The sequence below is a fragment of the Bos indicus x Bos taurus genome, chromosome 7 (assembly GCF_003369695.1).
Source record: "Bos indicus x Bos taurus breed Angus x Brahman F1 hybrid chromosome 7, Bos_hybrid_MaternalHap_v2.0, whole genome shotgun sequence".
Taxonomy (NCBI): Eukaryota; Metazoa; Chordata; class Mammalia; order Artiodactyla; family Bovidae; genus Bos; species Bos indicus x Bos taurus.
Window position 1 is genome coordinate 17,869,658 of NC_040082.1, and position 18,835 is coordinate 17,888,492.

At 41.0% G+C, this 18,835-nt stretch overlaps 1 long non-coding RNA gene across 1 annotated transcript in view; it reads right to left on the bottom strand.

Annotated features, from left to right (window-relative positions):
- LOC113895004 overlaps nucleotides 1–7,750 on the bottom strand; it is a 37,962-nt gene extending 30,212 nt beyond the window's left edge. The window contains exons 1-2 of the long non-coding RNA XR_003511732.1: nucleotides 7,414–7,750; nucleotides 7,195–7,317 (exon numbers count right to left, since the gene is read on the bottom strand). This is a non-coding gene — a long non-coding RNA (uncharacterized LOC113895004). The remainder of the gene's footprint in view (nucleotides 1–7,194; nucleotides 7,318–7,413) is intronic.
- Nucleotides 7,751–18,835: the final 11,085 nt, after the last annotated feature.

Sequence of the window (18,835 nt, forward strand, 5' to 3'; positions counted from 1 at the left end):
CTGGCTGGCTTACGCATGGCAATGTATATGTTTCAGTGCTTCTCTCTCAATTCACCCCTCCCTCTCCTTCCTGCCCTGTGTCCACAAGTCTGCTCTCCGTGTCTGAGTCTCTCCTGTGCCATACAAACAGGCTCACCAGCACCATTTTTCTAGAGTCTGCATGTATGCATTATACACGATATTTGTTTCTGACAAGCTTTTAGATTGTTCCAATCTTTGACTATTACAAGAACTGCTGCAGTAAATAACCCTACACATTCATGATTTTGCCCGTGTGAATATATCTGTAGAATCAACTCCTAGAATTGGAACTGCTGAGTCAAAGAGTATATGCATTTGTAATTTCAATAAATATTGCCAAATTGCCTTCCAAAATGATTATACCTATTTACACTCCCACCAGCAATGAATCACTGTTCCCGTCTCTCTGTATCTTGCCAACCCTAGGGGTTGTCAAATTTTTGGATTTTTACCAACATGATAGCGAAATATGGTATCTTGATGTAGTCTTAATTTGCATTTTTTTCTATGTAGGAGTAATTTGAGCATCTTTTCATATGTTTATGAGTCATTTATATTTCCTTTTCTGTGAACTATTACTCACTTTCTAATTTTTTTGTGAATTCTGTGGTCTCCTTATAGATTAGAGAGTTTAGTTCATTGTCTCTATTGTAAATAGAATAAATTGCAAATATTTTCCCCCAGTTTGTTGTTTGTCTTTTTACTTAAAAGAATTGCTCTAAAGACTGGATAATGTGGGATAACTGCATTAGGGTTTCATGTCATTTTGCCTGCACACACCGCTATGGATGAAGATAGATAAATTTTGTATGTGTATGTATGTAGATTTCTGAAAAGACTCTTCTTCTTAGAGCACAAATACAATCATGCAAACAACTCATGCATCTAACATACAGGGTCAGCCCTTCCTGTAGGCAAGAGGAATGCATCCATATTCTCCAGAAGAGGTTCAGGTGTTCATAGTTGCCTACGAGGCAATATTGATGTTGGCGCTCAGTATAGAAAAATGACTGAGACATTGAAACTTGACTCTAAAAATTCACAGTTTGGTGGCAATGATGAGGAAGTTTAATGTTCACATAAAGACATATAATAGAGTGGAAGACAAATATAAACATGTAAATAGAGAATTAAAACACAGCAGGATAATGTGGATATAGTTACAAACACAGCGATGAGGGAGTCGGGAGGATGGATGATTGACTGTAACCTGTTTTTATCATTAAACTCATTGTATCAGTCAGAGTTCAGTGCAGAGAAAAGAAACTGCTGCGAGTGTTTCCAACAGAAAGGAACTTAATACAGAGGATTATGCGTTCATGAAACCCCTGGGGGAGGATGGAGGAGAGGAAGTCAGGGAGCTGTCCTTGACTTCTGGTTTCTGGTGGGCCCCCTGCCACGGCAACTGAGCAGTTAGAGCAGCATAGCATCTCAGGCTACCGCTGTTTCCGTATGACGGCCTCCACCCAAGGTGCTTATGAGCGGGGAGCAGAACGTGGACCCTCTCCACTGCCAGCCTGCATGACTTGCTTGTCAAGTGCAACTGCCGTGGAAACATTGCCTAACCTGGGTTTCAAATTTGTCACAAGCACATCTCTTTGGCCAGATCCAGTATGCACCTGGACTTCCAGCTCTAAGTGGGGGTAGCAATGGATGTCAAGAGGTTAAACCCAATTTCAGTCACTTTGGTATGTATTGATTATCAAGCATACAGCAGGACTCTAAAGGATGGGTCCATTAAATCAATATACCCTGTCCAGGTCAGGAAGAAGACTGAATTCAGGGGAATTCTAGAAAATAGGATGTACAGAGGAGCCCACCTGGCAGGAAAGCTGGTAACTGGAAGTGGGAAGATTGAGCACAAGGAGCCCTGAAGCGTAGATTGACCTGGGAGAGTTATTAAAAAAGTGGCTCGGAGTGCTGAAGAGAGAGAAATTGTGTTTCATTGCTGTATAGACATAGATGATGATAGGGATGATAATACAAATAATAATATGAAGATTTAATAACATAATGCGTGTGAAAACCTCTGATGACTCTCGATGCCATGACTATAAATGATACTGGTGGTAGGTGGTGGTGTTCTTATTTGTATTCGAGGAAACAGGTTTTTAAAATTAGCAATTTGTCAAAGCTGACTTTACTGTTCCTCTCTTCCCTTTTCTCTCCCTCCTCTTTGCCTTCCCTTCTTCTTTCCTGTAACTTATTGAGCATTTACTATCTGCTTAGAGTCGTGGTTTAGATGATCAAAGCAAAATCCTTTCCCTCAAGGAGGCAGTAGACTTCTAGTTTGTCTGATGTTCATTCAGGATTTTTTTCATTGTATAACATATGCTTCCCAGAATTACGTTAGGAGCCCTGGATTCTGTTAGGAAACTAGCCGCTGTTATCCTATTCAGAACACAAAGACACAAACAAGGCACAGGCCACTTCTAACAATGGGGTAGGAGACTTGAAACTGAGAATTTCAAATCTCAGCTGCCGCGGTAAACACGGCTTCTTGCTGGTAAATGGGTCATATGGATTTTATAGAGAACTGCCTACATGGGAATGGGCTTTAGGACTTGAATCCTGGGAGAAAGTAAAATGAGAGACTAAAAATGGCTGCAAAATATCTCCAGGATATTAAAGTGAAGCTAACCACATAAAAGACACATGACATTCGCTGTGAATAGAGCGACTGAGCATTTTGGTTCTTGTGCTGCTTTTTAGCTGCCAGTGATTCTCGGGGCAGCAATCCAAGTTTTCAGGACACTATCACATTTTTGAGTTTTCCTAATGAATGATAATAACATTTCTGTAGTTTACATCAAATCGTGTTGAATGGCATTTTTAGCAAATTGTGTCACTGTGAATTTCCAAATCTTACAAAATTTCTTGTGCCAAAAAATAATCAGTGAAAATGATTTTGTGTGAAACTTTTTGAAAGCCAAGTTTAGCTGATTTTGCTAAACAGCACAAGCAAACAATTTATTCCATCTTTCTCCAAGCCCTTTTTCTGTGTCTTGCTCTCTGCTTCCAGGCCCCCCTCCCTGTCCCCCTTTCTGAGCTTCTTTCACTTTGTTTACTGGCCTTTGTTTCTGATCCTGGTTTGTCTTTCTCTAGCATTATGAGCCCTCCACTCACCCCTCCACCCATAGCTATAACCAAGCCTTGGGCTATGATTTTGGGCGGGGCGGGGGGAGGGTCACAGAGGTCATGGATTTTCCACTGAAAGAAAGAAAAAGAAAAAAGGGGGGAGGGGAAGAAGACTGATCACTTTTGCTCTCACTTCTGCCCTTGGTGCTGAGAAAATAGAGTTGAGAGTATCCTAGTGAGTATTATTACACTGCATTGAGACAGACACAGTACTCACCACAGGATAATGTTGTTGAGGATAAAAGAATACATTCTTCTGTGCTCGGACTTGTGCTTTGAGATCCTTGCATGGAGGCAGTTAGACTACCTCCTTAGGTCTGTGAGTGTGTCCTTCTGAACTGCGCTGACTCTGTTTCCCAAGGAAGGAGGCAGTCAAGGGGAATGGAAACAGCATGTGTTCTGCCGTTAGAGGTCCTGGGTTGGAATCCTGGCTTGCCAGCCACTTAATCCTCCTGAATGTTAGTGTTTTTTGTTACCAAAGAAGGAAACGAGTGACTGATCTGGCTATAACAGTGTTCCCACTAACAATGCTGTGAACGTTAATTGAATATTTACTATATGCTGGGTATTCTCTTATGTTTCCCTTGTGGCTCAGTGGTAAAGAACCCACCTGCCAATGCAGGAGATGTGGGTTCAATCCCTGGGTCGGGAGGATCCCCTGGAGAAAGGGGATTTTTGCCTGGAAAGTCCTATGGACAGAGGAGCCAGACTGGCTACAGTCCATGGGGTTGCAAAAGAGTCGGACAGGATTTAGTGATTAACTAACAACAACAACAACAAAGATACTCCGTTACATACATGCCTCGTCTTAGGCAATAGCAAAATTATTATCCCTGGGGCTTCCTTGATGGCTCAAATGGTAAAGAATCCACCTGCAATGCAGGAGACTTGGGTTTGATCCCTGGGCTGGGAAGATCCCTTGGAGAAGGAAATGGCTACTCACTCCAGTATTCTTGCCTGGATTATTCCATGGACAGAGGGTCCTGGTGAGCTACAGTCCATGGGGTTGCAAAGAGTCAGGCATGACTGAATACCTTTCAGCTCAGCTCAGCCCATGGGTGAGAAGATCAGATAAGTGGAGCTGGGTCTGATTCCAAAACCCTTCTTTGAACCACTACACTAGGTAGATAGAGGATTAAATAATAAATGCAGAATATCAGATATATAGAAAGTTTTGTTTCAGATCATTTTGTTTAGGGAGGAGGGCTGATGCTGAAGCTCCAACTCATTGGAAAAGACCCTGATTTTGGGAAAGATTGAGGGCAAGAAGAGAAGGGGATGACAGAGGATGAAATGGCTGGAGAGCATCACTGACTCAATGGACATGAGTCTGAGCAGACTCCAGGAGATAGTGAAGGACAGGGAAGGCTGGCATGCTGCAGTTCATGGAGTCACAAAGAATCGGACATGACTTAGTGATTGAATAAACGATAAAAGAGAGATAATAAGAGGTAAAACAGCAGCTCCGGCTCCTAGGCTGTTTTTTTCTGACTGTTGTCTATTATACTCCTGACGTGGGCACACGGACTTGAAAAGATGGTGACTGAAGTCTGTGACCCAAATCATGAGAGATATTAAGTCATCACCAATCCTATTTCTTTGACCACATTTGATATACTGTCTAGAAAATACCACAACAGACTGTAGTTGGGGTCCTGTCTAGTTTCAGATCAGAGATTGTAGGAGGCAGGAATGGACGAGGGAGATGGAATGGAGAGCAGAAACATCTCGCTGCCACCTTCTTGGTGGGGTTCCTGATGGAAGTCACAGAAGCTCACGGAGACTCCTGCGCAAGAGTCCTGTGATTAGAGGACAGCACTCTGTCCCAGCCTCTGTGGCTTTTGTGTGTGTTTGTGATCCTAGGTGGCGTCTAGCCCACGTGCTAATTTCTACCTCCTGAACCCAGTTTGGTTTGTAAGAAGTGATGCTTTTAGAAACTTTCTCAGCAACTCATCGCTGAGTGGGATTCCTTTTGAAACCACGTGATGGATCAACATAAACATCTGACTGGTATGTTCAGCTTCAGAATAATGATCTTCTGCAAAAAAGATCATAAAGCTCCTAAGCTAACTATGGCAAGTGCTTTAGGTCTGTCTGTAAATTTGGGCTTCTGTGAATTTAGTTAGGCTCCTTCAACTCTGCCTAGATTGGAGTTTGTTAAATCACAGTCATGACTGAGGTTCCAGGAGGTCTTTGGTTATTTCACCACCTTTTCCCTTGCTGTCGTTCAGTCGCTATGTCGTGTCCAACTCTTTGCCTTTTTCCTTAAATAGCACCCATTACTTTGATACAAGAATTTTTGAAGTGCTTCACAATCTTTCACTATTCCCTGGGGTCTGGGTCAGCATTCCTCTCTTCTCTATTTTAAGATGAAGCACAGAGAGTTTAAGTGATTTTCCCATGGGCTGCCAGCAAGTCAGTATCAACGCTGGACACACGCTTTGTAAGCCTCTGGCTTTAGATGGGCTCACTGAGCCACACGTGTCCCCCAGCAATTATTTAGCCACATTATGCCTTTGACCTGGAATATGCTGGTGCTTATTTCCCATTTGCATAATGAGGCATACATCAGTCTCCCAAGAAGGAATATTTCCTCCATACAAGTAGCCAAGCCCTAACATGGACCTAGCTTTGTGGGCTCAGGGAGGGTCACAGAGGAGGATAACCCGGCTGGCACCAGCCTGAAGTGCAAGTCTGGGCAAAGTCTAGTCAGAGGGAGGTTCCAGCAGGGAGCCCTGCAGCCTCATGGCTGGAAGACAGGGGAGGGGGACATATTTTCTCACTTGATTTCTTTAAAATGCAGTCTAATGGTGAAAGGCTGAAACCTTTTCCTGCTTATTAGGTAGCTGGAGAGGAGTCCAGAGGAAATACTCCGAGTTACCAAGTTTATGTTCAAATAGAACAATAAATGTGGGATGTAAGGACAGAAATTTTAATATTTTTGTTTTCTGCTCTTTGTACTCAGAGGGACCAATCATGAGGATTATTTTTAAAAACTATGAGTGGAAAAGTAAATATGATGGTTTGGTAAGCTATTTCTTTTAAAATGAGTTTTATTAATAGTGCCTTTGTTGCAAAACTATCTTGTCATTATAAGTTCATTAAAGTAACTTTAGAAAGTACAGGCAAGAGAGAAAAGAAAAGAAAATCACCTTGAATTCTACTACTAAGGGGTAGACTTTATTACATTTTCATGTATTTTTTTATTTCTTAAAAATGGGCTCACTTTTTTTTTTACAATGATTAAACATTATATACTTTACTGCCTATTATTATACAAACACACAAAAGGATTAAACTATGCATATTGCCTTATAACCTGCTTTTTAAGCTTAAATCTAAAATAGTTTGAAAATCTTCTCAGGTCATTAAACAGTCTTCCCCAATACCATTCCTCATGGTTGCATGGCATTTCATTACATGAGTGTATTATCGTTTATTTAACTAATTCCTCATTGCTAGACATTTATGCTGTTTCCGGGTTTTCTCTGTTATAAACAGGCTGCAATGAAGATGTAAATCTTACTTATCATGGCATCAGATCATGCATTTTATTTGTATCTTCTGGAAGACTTAAAACATAAGGTTGCTAAGAAATATCACGGCTGTATGAATCCTTTAATGGTAAGACTTGAGGTGAGAGAGCTGCTTTGAGTCTAGCCAGGGCGAAGGTGACAATATGTCAAACAGTAAAGGGCTTATTCTTGTTCACTCCAAGTGGAGATAAGCCCAAAAAGCTAAGAGCTCTGTGTAGCTAAGGAAATGGACTTCTCACACAGCAAACCAGATACTGGTAGAACAGCACTTAATTAAGATACTGAAGTCAGCACTTAAAACGTGTTAAAAAGGAAGGAGCTCATTTGTCTAAACTCTAGGTGTGCTCAAGTGGTTGTCTGAGGATGTAAATAGATCAGATCAGCGATCTCTGATGTAGGCCTCTCCAAGGCGCATTTCTAAAATAAAGACAAGGGAAAAACAAACAGAAAAACTCCGAACCTTCAAAGAACAACAACAAAAACAAAACCCCAAACCTACCTTTTGTTGATTGCCTTTGGTTCTCTGTTAGCTCTGCCCTTCCAGATTCAGCAGCTCTCTCCCTGACTGCTTTGGGAAGGCCAAGTGACCTCAGGCAAGTTTTTCACGGGCAGGTCTACACGGCTAAAGAAGCAAGACAACTTGTTTTGTACCATTCACTTTAGCTTAAAAAAAAATTGTGGAAATCGAAAGGCGCCCATTGAAAGTCTCAACTCTTACCTACTCCTAGCTAATTTTTTTTTTTTTTTCCCAAAAAGCACACACATTTTCTATGACTTTCAAGCTCGCCCTGATGATAACTTGACTGGCAGATATGAAGGTCTCAGCTGAAGGGACATGTGATCTGAGCAAATTGCAGCAGTTCGATAGATTGAAGTAATCAAAAACAGACATTTTTGACTGCTCAGGCATTTGTGGGCTGTATCTTCTATACCAGGACTCAGAGTGGCAGAGTGATGTCAGCCTGTCTCCAGATAGTTTTCGATGGCTCTGTGAACAAGGTTAGAGAATAACCTGTTTTGTTTTCCTTCTCCTTGGGGTGACCGTTGTTTCCCCTTGGTCCTGTGCTCAGCGAGTCATTAATTAAACCCAGAGTCTTTATAAGTGACCTGTTGCAGCGTTGAGGTTTAGTCCGAACTTATTCTGCTTCACTGCATAATATTTGGCCAACGGGCCGTGTTCTTATTTTTCAAAAAATTTCCCTCATTCTTCCTCACACCATGAGGATTCATTTTTGAGATGAAGAGCAAAAGGCTAGGTTAAGAAAAACACAGCCACCTCCGGAGTGCAAAAACTGCAATAAACCCATCACCTCTAACAACAGCAGAGCATGAAAAGATAAAAAACAGCCTGCCAAGAATGTAGTAACCACCCATTCACTTTTAAATGCTCTCCACACTTCAATGCACAGACCTAATTACTTTTCTGCATTCCCAAATCCACTTTGCCCATACTGCAATCAGAAACCTGGCGTTAAAATATTTTAGACTTGGAGGATCAAGACTAATTATGGGCCTTAGCCGCACCTTTTGGCTTTCCTCCCCTCAACCCCCTCCTTCTCTTCTTTGGGGTACTTTAAAGCACGCTCCACTGGAAGAAAGGCTGCCCAGTCCCAGTTGGGGGTGAAGCTTCGAGAGAATAAAACAAAGAGCAACTCAACTCAATTCAGTAAGCTTCAATGAGGCTGGTATATTTAATGTGAGCCCAGGGTTAGCCCACAGAATTGTGGCAGAATGCAATATTCTCAACAAAAAAAGATGTGTTTAAGGTCGGCTAAGGCCCCATAAGGCTGTTGTTGGTGTTTAAGCAGTCCACTGAGGTATTTAGCACCGAGGGTTTCTAAACATTCCAGCTGAGAATTAAACTGCCGCTTTACAGTAGCTGCTTAAAGGTTTGGGGGGGTGGCTGGGAGCGTCCCTCCCCCTTGTATTGAAAGGTCAACAAACAGTAGGAAAGATCATGTCATAACAAAGATGAAGCCACCTATTATGGTGTATAGTGACAGCTAATAGCACTATCAGAGGGACTAATCCAAGGTATTAAATAGTGTAATTGTTAAAATAATATCATGGTTATTAGAACACCCAAGCATGAGCCGTTTTTCATTTTATATAACACGAAAGTTTTGCAGGTAAGCTCAGCCTTCCCATGACAGGCACTTGTTATAAATATGTAAATATTAGAAAATTGCTTCAGTGCTCCAATTTTCCTGCAGCATACAGAATGCATTTTTGATACGCAGATGTTATGTTTCACGGCATTTACTAAACTACTTTTGGGTAATTTTGCTGAGAGTTACACTCTTAAAAAGCTTTCATTCACACAAAACAATTTGCTGTGAAAGTTGGCGCTCGTGTTGTACTTCATTGAGGCATTTTTTTTCTTTCGTGGATTTAATAAGACAAATGCTAACACACAAAAAAGCATAATTTATTGAAGACGAGTTCATGAAAACAGCTTAGGGAGGCTTAACACTGATAAAGTTAACTTTGTGGGAACTTTGGCTCTAAGTTTGCGCTGTAGTAAGTTTTGTGAGGCTGGATCTGGGCATAGGTATCTTAAGTTTACACAGTTCTTACTCAGGATATTAGAAAGAAATGTGGTCACCTCGGAGTACAAATGTCACAAAAACAGAAGAGCCCACAACATTGAAAACACACGAAGCTACTAAAATGTTTCCCTGCTTCTTTTCGTTTCCAGTAGCCAAGAAGCCAAACCACAAGTTGTCCTGGAGGAGACGGTTTAAAACAATAAGATGTTTCAGATGGTCAGAGTTTGTAGGGCATGTGAAAAAAAAATAAAACGAGGGGCACATATATTGGCTCACAACCACCAATTAACCCTCCTTGTTAGATAGGTAATTTATTCCACTCAGAGGCATCAAATATCAGAGAAATCATGGGCCAAAACAGTAATTATCTACAGGGAATTCAAAGGCTTTGAAAGCCAATAATTCCAAAGAAATAAAAACAGAGTTCTTTCACTGTATAGACTTCATCTTAAAACCTATAATAAGAGCCAGGCCCTGGCTGTGAACCTGTGCACTTCAAGGAGAAAAAAGGAGGCGGCTGAAGCAAGGGCAATGATCACAGGGCTTTTCTGTATAACACTATCTGGAAGCTGAGGTCAAAGACCAAATGTTCCAAGCATGGTCTATGTCACACACTGTCCTAATCTGACATGGAAATGAAGGGCTTGACTGGCCAAAAGTGGGAATGGAGAAAAATATTAAATTACTGAGCTAAAGAAGATGACAAGAAACTCTATTTAAAAAGTCTAGTGGGTTAATTTGAATTTTTAAAGCTTGAGTGAAATTAAATAATCCTTGATAGGATAAAAAAAATCACAGAATTTCTCAAACTTCATGGCAAACTCTTTTTAAGAAATGCATTTATCCTTAATGCTTCATTTTCTTTATGCAGCATTCTTATTTTCTAAGGTCTAGTCTTGGAAAGCTGTAGCCAGTGGATCTGGTCATTGAATATTAGACAATAGAGCGCTCCTATAATTGTACCTTCACTTATTTTTTCCTTTTTCTTATATTTTTGCTGGCTATATGAAAAAAAAAATTAAGGCTAGACTTCAAACCTGTAATAAATCATCTATGTTGTATCTATATATTCCATGCACGAATGGACCTTTCTACCCTTTCAAACACATGGCTTAATATTCTGTAAAGGAGGCCTTCACTTTTACACATATACTACCAATTTCATAGAAATTCATGGGGGTAACACCTACTTTTCACCTAAAAAGGTCAAGGCGCAAATCCACATGCCTAATTTAAATGATTCCTTTTTTGTTTTTTTTTTGCATCATTCTAAACCCATACCAGATGTGAGGGAAAGAGACGCTCTATTCCTTGTAGTTCAGTTGCCCTGACCACCTCTGTTGATTCTCCTGTGGACCTGGGAGAACAGAGTCGCATTTTTTATAGCAAGCTTTCCCAAGGAACTAGAACTTTCCTAAATTCTGTTTTTGTCCGAAGTTAGGTTAATGTTAGAATTGGACCCCGCCGCAGTCTATGACAGCCTAAGATACTGAATCTGGTCACTTTGCAGATGGAAGAAGGCTCTTGGCTGATGTTGGAGGACTGTTGACAAGATGTATGTAGCATAACTAATCATGTAGCCCAGCTGTCATCCAACGTGGCTCAGCTAGCACCTCCTGGTATGGCGTCCAAGGCAGTTGGACTAGATCTCTTTGATGCTCCTGTCCAACACTTAAGGCTCTGTGGTACTATAATTTGTCAAATTTAGATCAAGACATTTCACTATACTTAAGAGAGCACTTTATTTTCTGACTTCAGTAAAGCAAGAAAAAATTTTAAATTACATTTATTTTGGTAATTAAAGATAAAACTGACTGTATCTGAGCTGGCAGGAACATTGAAATTCTTATCTAGCCAATGCTAAAGTGCCATTTTTAGCATTTCAAATTTCTTAGCACATTTAAATTCTCTCATGTGTTCCTTTTCCAGGGGTTTCTACGGGGACATAGTGGCCACCGCTTTCAAAAAATGGAAAGCAAATGCATAGATGGTGAGACCCCCTCACATCCTGCCTGATCTTCAGAGTGAGACGCTGAACATTTTGTAGTGTTAACTAAGAAATAAATGAATAAGAGATAAATGAAAACTTCTCAGTGACACATGGACAGGGTAGAACAGCTCAGTGGTCATTTATGTGACTTAGCAAATTAACTCACTTGCTACCCTTTTCTTTATGTTGATGAGTGACATTTATATTTCATTCTGACTACTCACCAAAGTTTTTATTCTATCGTACAACTTTGCACAGCACATAGCCCAGTGTCATATGGAGTTCCATAGACTTACAGTTAAACTCATTTTGGTTTCCCAGTATCTCCTGTGTGCGGTGTTTATTTCTTTCCAAATCAAAGACTTTGCCTGTATCTTCCCCAACTTGGGCACCCCTCTTCCTCCTTGGGTCAGCACTCCTAACAGCATAACTATTGTCAAAGTTCTCCAGGTTCAAAGCCCTGAGGACATTTCTAATTTATTGCTCTTCTTCATCCTTTGTTATTAAGTTCTTAAAACATTTCCTTTAGACCAAGTGCTGTGATGTTCAGTTCAGTTCAGTCGCTCAGTTATGTCTGACTCTTTGCAACCTCATGGACTGTAGCATGCCAGGCCTCCCTGTCCATCACCAACTTCTGGAGCTTATTCAAACTCATGTCCATTGAGTCGCTGATGCCATCCAACCATCTCATCCTCTGTCCTCCCCTTCTCTTCCTGCCTTCAATCTTTCCCAGCATCAGGGTCTTTTCCAGTGAGTCAGTTTTTCGCATAAGTTGGCCAAAGTGGTGGAGTTTCAGCTTCAGCATCAGTTCTTCCAATGAATATTCAGGACTGATTTCCTTTAAGATGCAATGGTTGGAGCTCCTTGCAGTCCAAGGGACTCTCAAGAGTCTTTTCCAATACCACAGTTCAAAAGCATCAGTTTTTGGCTCTCAATTTTCTTTATGGTCCAACTCTCACATCCATATGTGACTACTAGAAAAACCATATCTTTGACTATATGGACCTTTGTCAGCAAAGTAATGTCTCTGCTTTTTAATGTGCTGTCTAGATTGGTCATAGATTTTCTTCAAGGAGCAAGCATTTTTTAATTTCATGGCTGCAGTCACCATCTGCAGTGATTTTGGAGCCCCAAAAAATAAAGTCTGTCACTGTTTCCATTGTTTCCCCATCGTTCCTTTTTATTCCATAGTCATCAGGCACACGCAGACACCCATCATGCCTAGCAGTTCTCCTGTTTGCCTCTTCACTTTCTCTATTGCCACCGTTAAACAAATGTTTGTAATGTACCCACACCCTTATTCAAAAGCCTGTGAAGGTTCCTAATCTCCTAGCATCCTGCCTGTGTGTCGCCCTCTGTCTGAATTATGGAATCACCTTTACCACATCTTCCATATCTCCTTGCCACTTAGTCTGGCCTTTTTTACCATTGATCTTGCTCTTACTTTTCAACTTCCTCCTTTCTCTTCCTATTCAACTCCCCAAATCATAATCATATCTTAGCCTTTTCCCCATGAGATGTTTTTTCATTTGTTTTCACCCACATCGATCCCCTTTCCTTTGAATTCCTAAATTATATCTTGTCTTTAGACTGGGTGATGATCTTGGCAGCTTTGGCATCATGGCAAGAACCTTGGGCTGGAATCAGGTAAACTTGCTTTCCAAAACAGATTTCAACAACATATCAACTCTAGACCTGGAGCAAGTCATTTTACCTTTCTGAGCCTGTATTGCCTTTTAAAAAAATTAATAAATAAATAAAATGCAGCTATTAATACATGATTAATACATGGAGAAGGAAATGGCAACCCACTCCAGTGTTCTTGCCTGGAGAATCCCAGGGACGGGGGAGCCTGGTGGGCTGTCGTCTCTGGGGTCACACAGAGTCAGACATGACTAAAGCAACTTAGCAGTAGCAGCATTAATACATGAAATGCAAAATGATAACAAATGTGAAAGTACTAAAGTACTGACATGTAGTCAGATCGTTAGTGTTATTTGAATTCGATTCTTTAAAATTGCTTTTAACTACTTTACGTCTGTCTGTTTTTCTAATCTGGCTTCAGGAGAGCAAGTACTCTGTTTTACATCCCTTTCTCCCCACAAAAGCTCTGGACGTTGTTATGTAAAAATTTGTAGCCAATTAATAAATCTGGAATGAAACTGTCATTTTGGAAACTTGGTCTAGTTTTCCAACAATGTGTTTTAAAGCTAGTCCAATCTTGAACTTTGAAAACAGAATGGAAACAAACCACAGCAATCTAAAAGTTGTTTCATATGGGGAAATCTTACGCCACTGGATTTCTTTGACAACATAAGTTTATATGAACTCTTGGACCCTGTCATAAATAAATTATCACTTACTAGATAGCTTATCCCTTTTCTTGTGAACTAAATGTATCAGTGGCAAAGAAATAAAGATTTGACGACATCCTAACCTGTCTCCATTCAGGGTGGTTTCTAATAAATACCAGCTAGTTTCACTTGATTATTTTAATTTAGTTACCAATCACATATTAATTATTTTTATAGGCAAGTATTATTTGATTGGATGTGGGAATTTATCATGCATCACAAGCTGGAATCAAGATTGCCAGGAGGAATATCAAGAACCTCAGATATGCAGATGATACCACTCTGATGGCAGATAGTGAAGAGGAACTAAAGAGCATATCAGTGAGGGTGAAAGAGGAGAGTGGAAAAGTGGCTTAAAACTCAACATTCAAAAAACTAAGATCATGGCATCTGGTACCATCACTTCATGGCAACTAGAAGGGGAAAAGTGGAAAGAGTGACAGATTTTATTTTCTTGGGTTCCAAAATCACTGCAGACAATGAGTATAGCCATAAAATTAAAAGACACTTGCTCCTTGGAAGGAAAGCTATGATAAACCTAGATAGCATATTACAAAGCAGAGATATCACTTTGCTGACAAAGGTCTGTCTAGTCAAAGCTATGGTTTTCTAGTGGTCACGTAATGATGTGAGAGTTGGACCATAAAGAAGACTGAGCACCAAAGAATTGATGCTTTAGAATTGTAGTGCTGGAGAAGACTCTTGAAAATCCCTTGGACTGCAAGGAGATCAAACCAGTCAATCCTAAAGGAATTCAACCCTGAGTATTCATTGGAAGGACTGATGCTAAGGCTCCAATACTTTGGCCCCTTGATGCAAAGAGCCAATTCATTGGAAAAGACCCTGATTTTGTGAAAGATCGAGGGCAGTAGAAGAAGGGGGAGACAGAGGATAAGATGGTTAGATAGCATCACTGACTCAATGGACATGAGTTTGAGCAAATTCCAGAAGATAGTGGAGGACAGGGAAGCCTGGCATGCTTCAACCATGGGGTTGCAAAGTGTCAGACACAACTTAGCAACTGAACAAGTGCTCAGAGAACTATGATCGCTTCTGATGTTATAGTTGAACATGTGTCTTACCTCAGTCTTGTTCGGGCCAACTCTCATGCACAAGGGCCTCCTAACTTACTGGTCTTTGCAGTCACATTTTAATACCATGAGAGAACCTAGTTCAATGAGCCATTTTGGTATACAAAGAATTGTATAAGAAAATAGAAATAATTGTAAGAAGTATTTTAATCTGCAGTGTCTTGTTTTACAAATGTAGACTCAAATGAGGTTTGAAAAGTCACCACTTTGCATGTGCTAAAACCCAGATATGTGTGTTTCTGGTAGAGTTTCTGTTGAGGCCCACGCTCTTATTGTCCTGCCTAATGATGAAAGGGGAGGGCTGATTTCCCTCATATTCTCCTGTATTTAAAAAGACCTTCACTTTCATTAACTAACTAGAATATATTAATACCTGTGTAAATTTGAAGGTAAAGTGGCTGTTAAAAATAAACATAACAGAGGATACGGGTATCAGTCCTCAAACTCAGATGTGCAATCACGTTGTAAAAATTGCTTTGAGCTAGCTACAATCTGTTCTCAGTCCTTCTTGTGGTCCTGATGGGAAGTTCAGTTCAGTGTGGGACTCTCTCTCCCTCCTGCATTGTGCAAAGGTTCTAAGGACTTACACAGAAGTGCTACATACTCTGCACATGTCTGGCCACAAGATATTTACCTCTAAGCCACCCATGCTCTTAGTCTGGATGTTCATTTCTGCTCAGGAGGTTTTGTTGCTTTTCTTCTGTGCCGGGATTCTTTGCCAAACCCTGAGCCCTTGGGTTTGCAGCCCAGTCCTACCAGCCACACAAAGTCCTCCTTCCCTGATCAACCTGGGTCTTACCACCTCTGCTCACACTGTCATGGAACATGCAAGGGCTCCACTCCTCCCAGGAGCCCTGCAGACTATCTCCTCCCCGATGTGGGCTGTCTGCCTCTCGCCCTTCATCTCAGAATCACTCCCGTCTCTCTCTTTTCCCTCCAGAACAATGAGAGTAATTTCTCTTCTACAGCTTGTGTGTTCTGCTCTGTTGCAAAGTCCCAGAGCAAGTAGAGCACAAAACCTAGCTCCTGGTTAGAAATGGTAGGAAGGACAGGTAAGAAAAAAATAAACAGAATAAAACCAAAATAATTTTTTGGTTAGGGGCTTCCCTGGTGGTTCAGTAGTAAGTCACTGAGTATTCTTGCCTGGAGAATACTTGCACGGAGTATTCTTGCATGGACAGAAGAGCCTGGTGGGCTGCAGTTCATAGGGTCACAAAGAGTCGGCCATGACTTAGCCACGGAACAACAACAATTTCTTGGTTAATTATCTCACCGCTGTACTATTTACATAGAGAAATATTCCTGTGTTGGGCTTACCTTTATATATGATAGTCATAAAATCCCACCACAATGCCACAAGGACAGGTTTCTTATCTCTACTTTACAGATGAAGGGTTGGTTAATTTCACTTCTAGGCTAGTCATGTTGTGACCAATAGGAGGGCCAGCATTTCAGTTCAGGCCAATTAGAGCCCAAAGTGATATTCTCTTTAAAAATATGCTGCAAAGGTGAGATCAAAACAAAATTTTCTTCCAATTCTCTTTACGAAGAAAGCACTTCCACTCCTAGAGCAGTATTTCTGCCATGTTATTAATGCAACCTGAACTGGAGAGTATCTTTAGTTCAGGTTTCTGTGGGCTGTCTGCCTGCCTCAGAGGCTTGATCTTCTAATTCCTCTAGGGCATATTTTCCCAAAGGGTATGCTTCCTGAAGGGGTGTGTGGTGTTTCAACTTGGGCTCAGTCAGTGTTAAACTTTAGGGTGCATTAGGATCATCAGAAGGCTTACTGGAACACAAAATTCTGGGCCTCACCTCAGAGTCTCTGAATCAGTGAGTCTGGGGAGGTCCCTGGGAATTTGCATTTTTAACAAGTTCACAGTGGGTGCTGATGCTACTGGTCCAGGGGACACACTTGGGAACCACTGTTCTAGGAGTAACGTCTTCTCTAGTTTAGTTTAATTGAGTAAGGGTGTAGAGATTAAAATAAGTATTCTAATGCCTCAGTTACTTGGGGAATTTGTTTCAGCTTAATGCTGCTAACTGCTGTAGAAGTCAAACATGACCAGATTTTAATTTATTTTCTTGATCACAGATAGTTTCGTCTTCCCAGGTGGCGCTAGTGGTAAAGAATCTGCCTGCCAATGCAGCAGAAGCAAGAGACCCAGGTCTGATCCCTGTGTGAGGAAGATCCCCTGGAGGAGGAAATGGCAATCCACTCCAGTATTTGTGCCTGGAAAAATCCCATGGACCAAGGAGCCTGGCAGGCTACAGTCCATGGGGTTGTGAAGATTCAGACATGACTGAGCACTTGTTAGCAGCATAGATAGTTCAATTTATACCTGTCATAGACTTGTTTAAAGAGAAGACAAACAATAGTGATACTGAAAGGCAACAAGTGAGAGGAGGAGCATACACATGATAACAATCCTGCAAATTTCCCTCCACAGTCTTCCACAGCCGTGTGTGCTGCATGCATTGGATCAAATTCTTGCACAGAAACCAAAATGAGTCTAGCATTTCAAAAACGAATATTAAAAAGGGAAAACATAACTTTCCAGTCAACTTCTCAACATTTTTTTTTACAACAATCACAATGCAGTTTTTAATTTACATTTGATATACTTTAAAACATGCTACTTTCAAATTGCTAGTCAGGCATATCATACTTTTGTTTCATAAATTGGGTTTAGTTAAATAACATGGATTTCTTGTTTATTATATAAAAAAAATTCTTTATATAAAATAAAACTTTAAATAACCTATTAAATAATGTATATGCTGCTGCTGCTGCTAAGTCACTTCAGTCGTGTCCGACTCTGTGCGACCCCATAGATGGCAGCCCACCAGGCTCCCCCGTCCCTGGGATTCTCCAGGCAAGAACACTGGAGTGGGTTGCCATTTCATTCTCCAAATAATGTATATAACCATATTTAAAAACTTACTAATCTAAAATAAAAATGCTTATATCACTTTTTATAAAAGGGCATAGGAAAATTTTTTTAAATATTTCTAAGGGTGTTCAAAAGATTAAATAATCCTAGGAATGGGATTCAGAACTCAGAGGAGGAAGGGGAATCTTCCTGTTTGGGCGTAGATCTCCACCCAACTTTGTGGTGTCACTTTACTGTCTTCTCTTTCCTCTGGCTGGTGTGCTGCATAAGATCATATCCAGGGAAGGCCTTCACTCTTAGAAGGCCTGATGGGCACAGAGCACATGCTGTGAATTCATAGTTGGTACAGTTTTCCACTGGGCTCTTGGGAGAAGTGCTGTCTCATTTTATGCCTCCCCTGAGTCAAGAGGACTCACACCCAGAGGTAGAAGATCTGACCATGGGCTCAAGGAAAGGTGGTGTAGAAGCCCACGGCGTGTCTATAGTTGGTCTTCTGTTAACGAACAAAAGTAATCCTCCCAGTTTTTGTAAGGCTAAGCCTAATTTCAGTGGATATGAGTTAGAGCAAACTCGGGGAGATAGAGGGGACAGAGGAGCCTGGCATGCTGCAGTCCATGGGGTCACAAAGAGTTGGATGACCTAGCCACTGAACAATAAAGACTTCCCACCCAAAACACTGTAAATTTTGCATTCTAACTCCAGTGCTTCAAAAAGTGGCTGTATTTGGAGACTGGGTTTTTAAAGAGGTAATTAAGGTAATGAAAGAGATGAGAATACCAGACCACCTGACCTGCCTCTTGAGAAATTTGTATGCAGGTCAGGAAGCAACAGTTAGAACTAGACATGGAACAACAAACTGGTTCCAAACAGGAAAAGGATTACGTCAAGGCTATATATTGTCACCTTGCTTATTTAACTTCTGTGCAGAGTACATCATGAGAAATGCTGGGCTGGAAGAAGCACAAGCTGGAATCAAGATTGCTGGGAGAAATATCAATAACCTCAGAAGGCTGAGTGCCGAAGAATTGATGCTTTTGAACTGTGGTGTTGGAGAAGACTCTTGAGAGTCCCTTGGACTGCAAGGAGATCCAACCAGTCCATTCTGAAGGAGATCAGCCCTGGGATTTCTTTGGAAGGAATGATGCTAAAGCTGAAACTCCAGTACTTTGGCCACCTCATACAAAGAGTTGACTCATTGGAAAGGACTCTGATGCTGGGAGGGATTGGGGGCAAGAGGAGAAGGGGACGACAGAGGATGACATGGC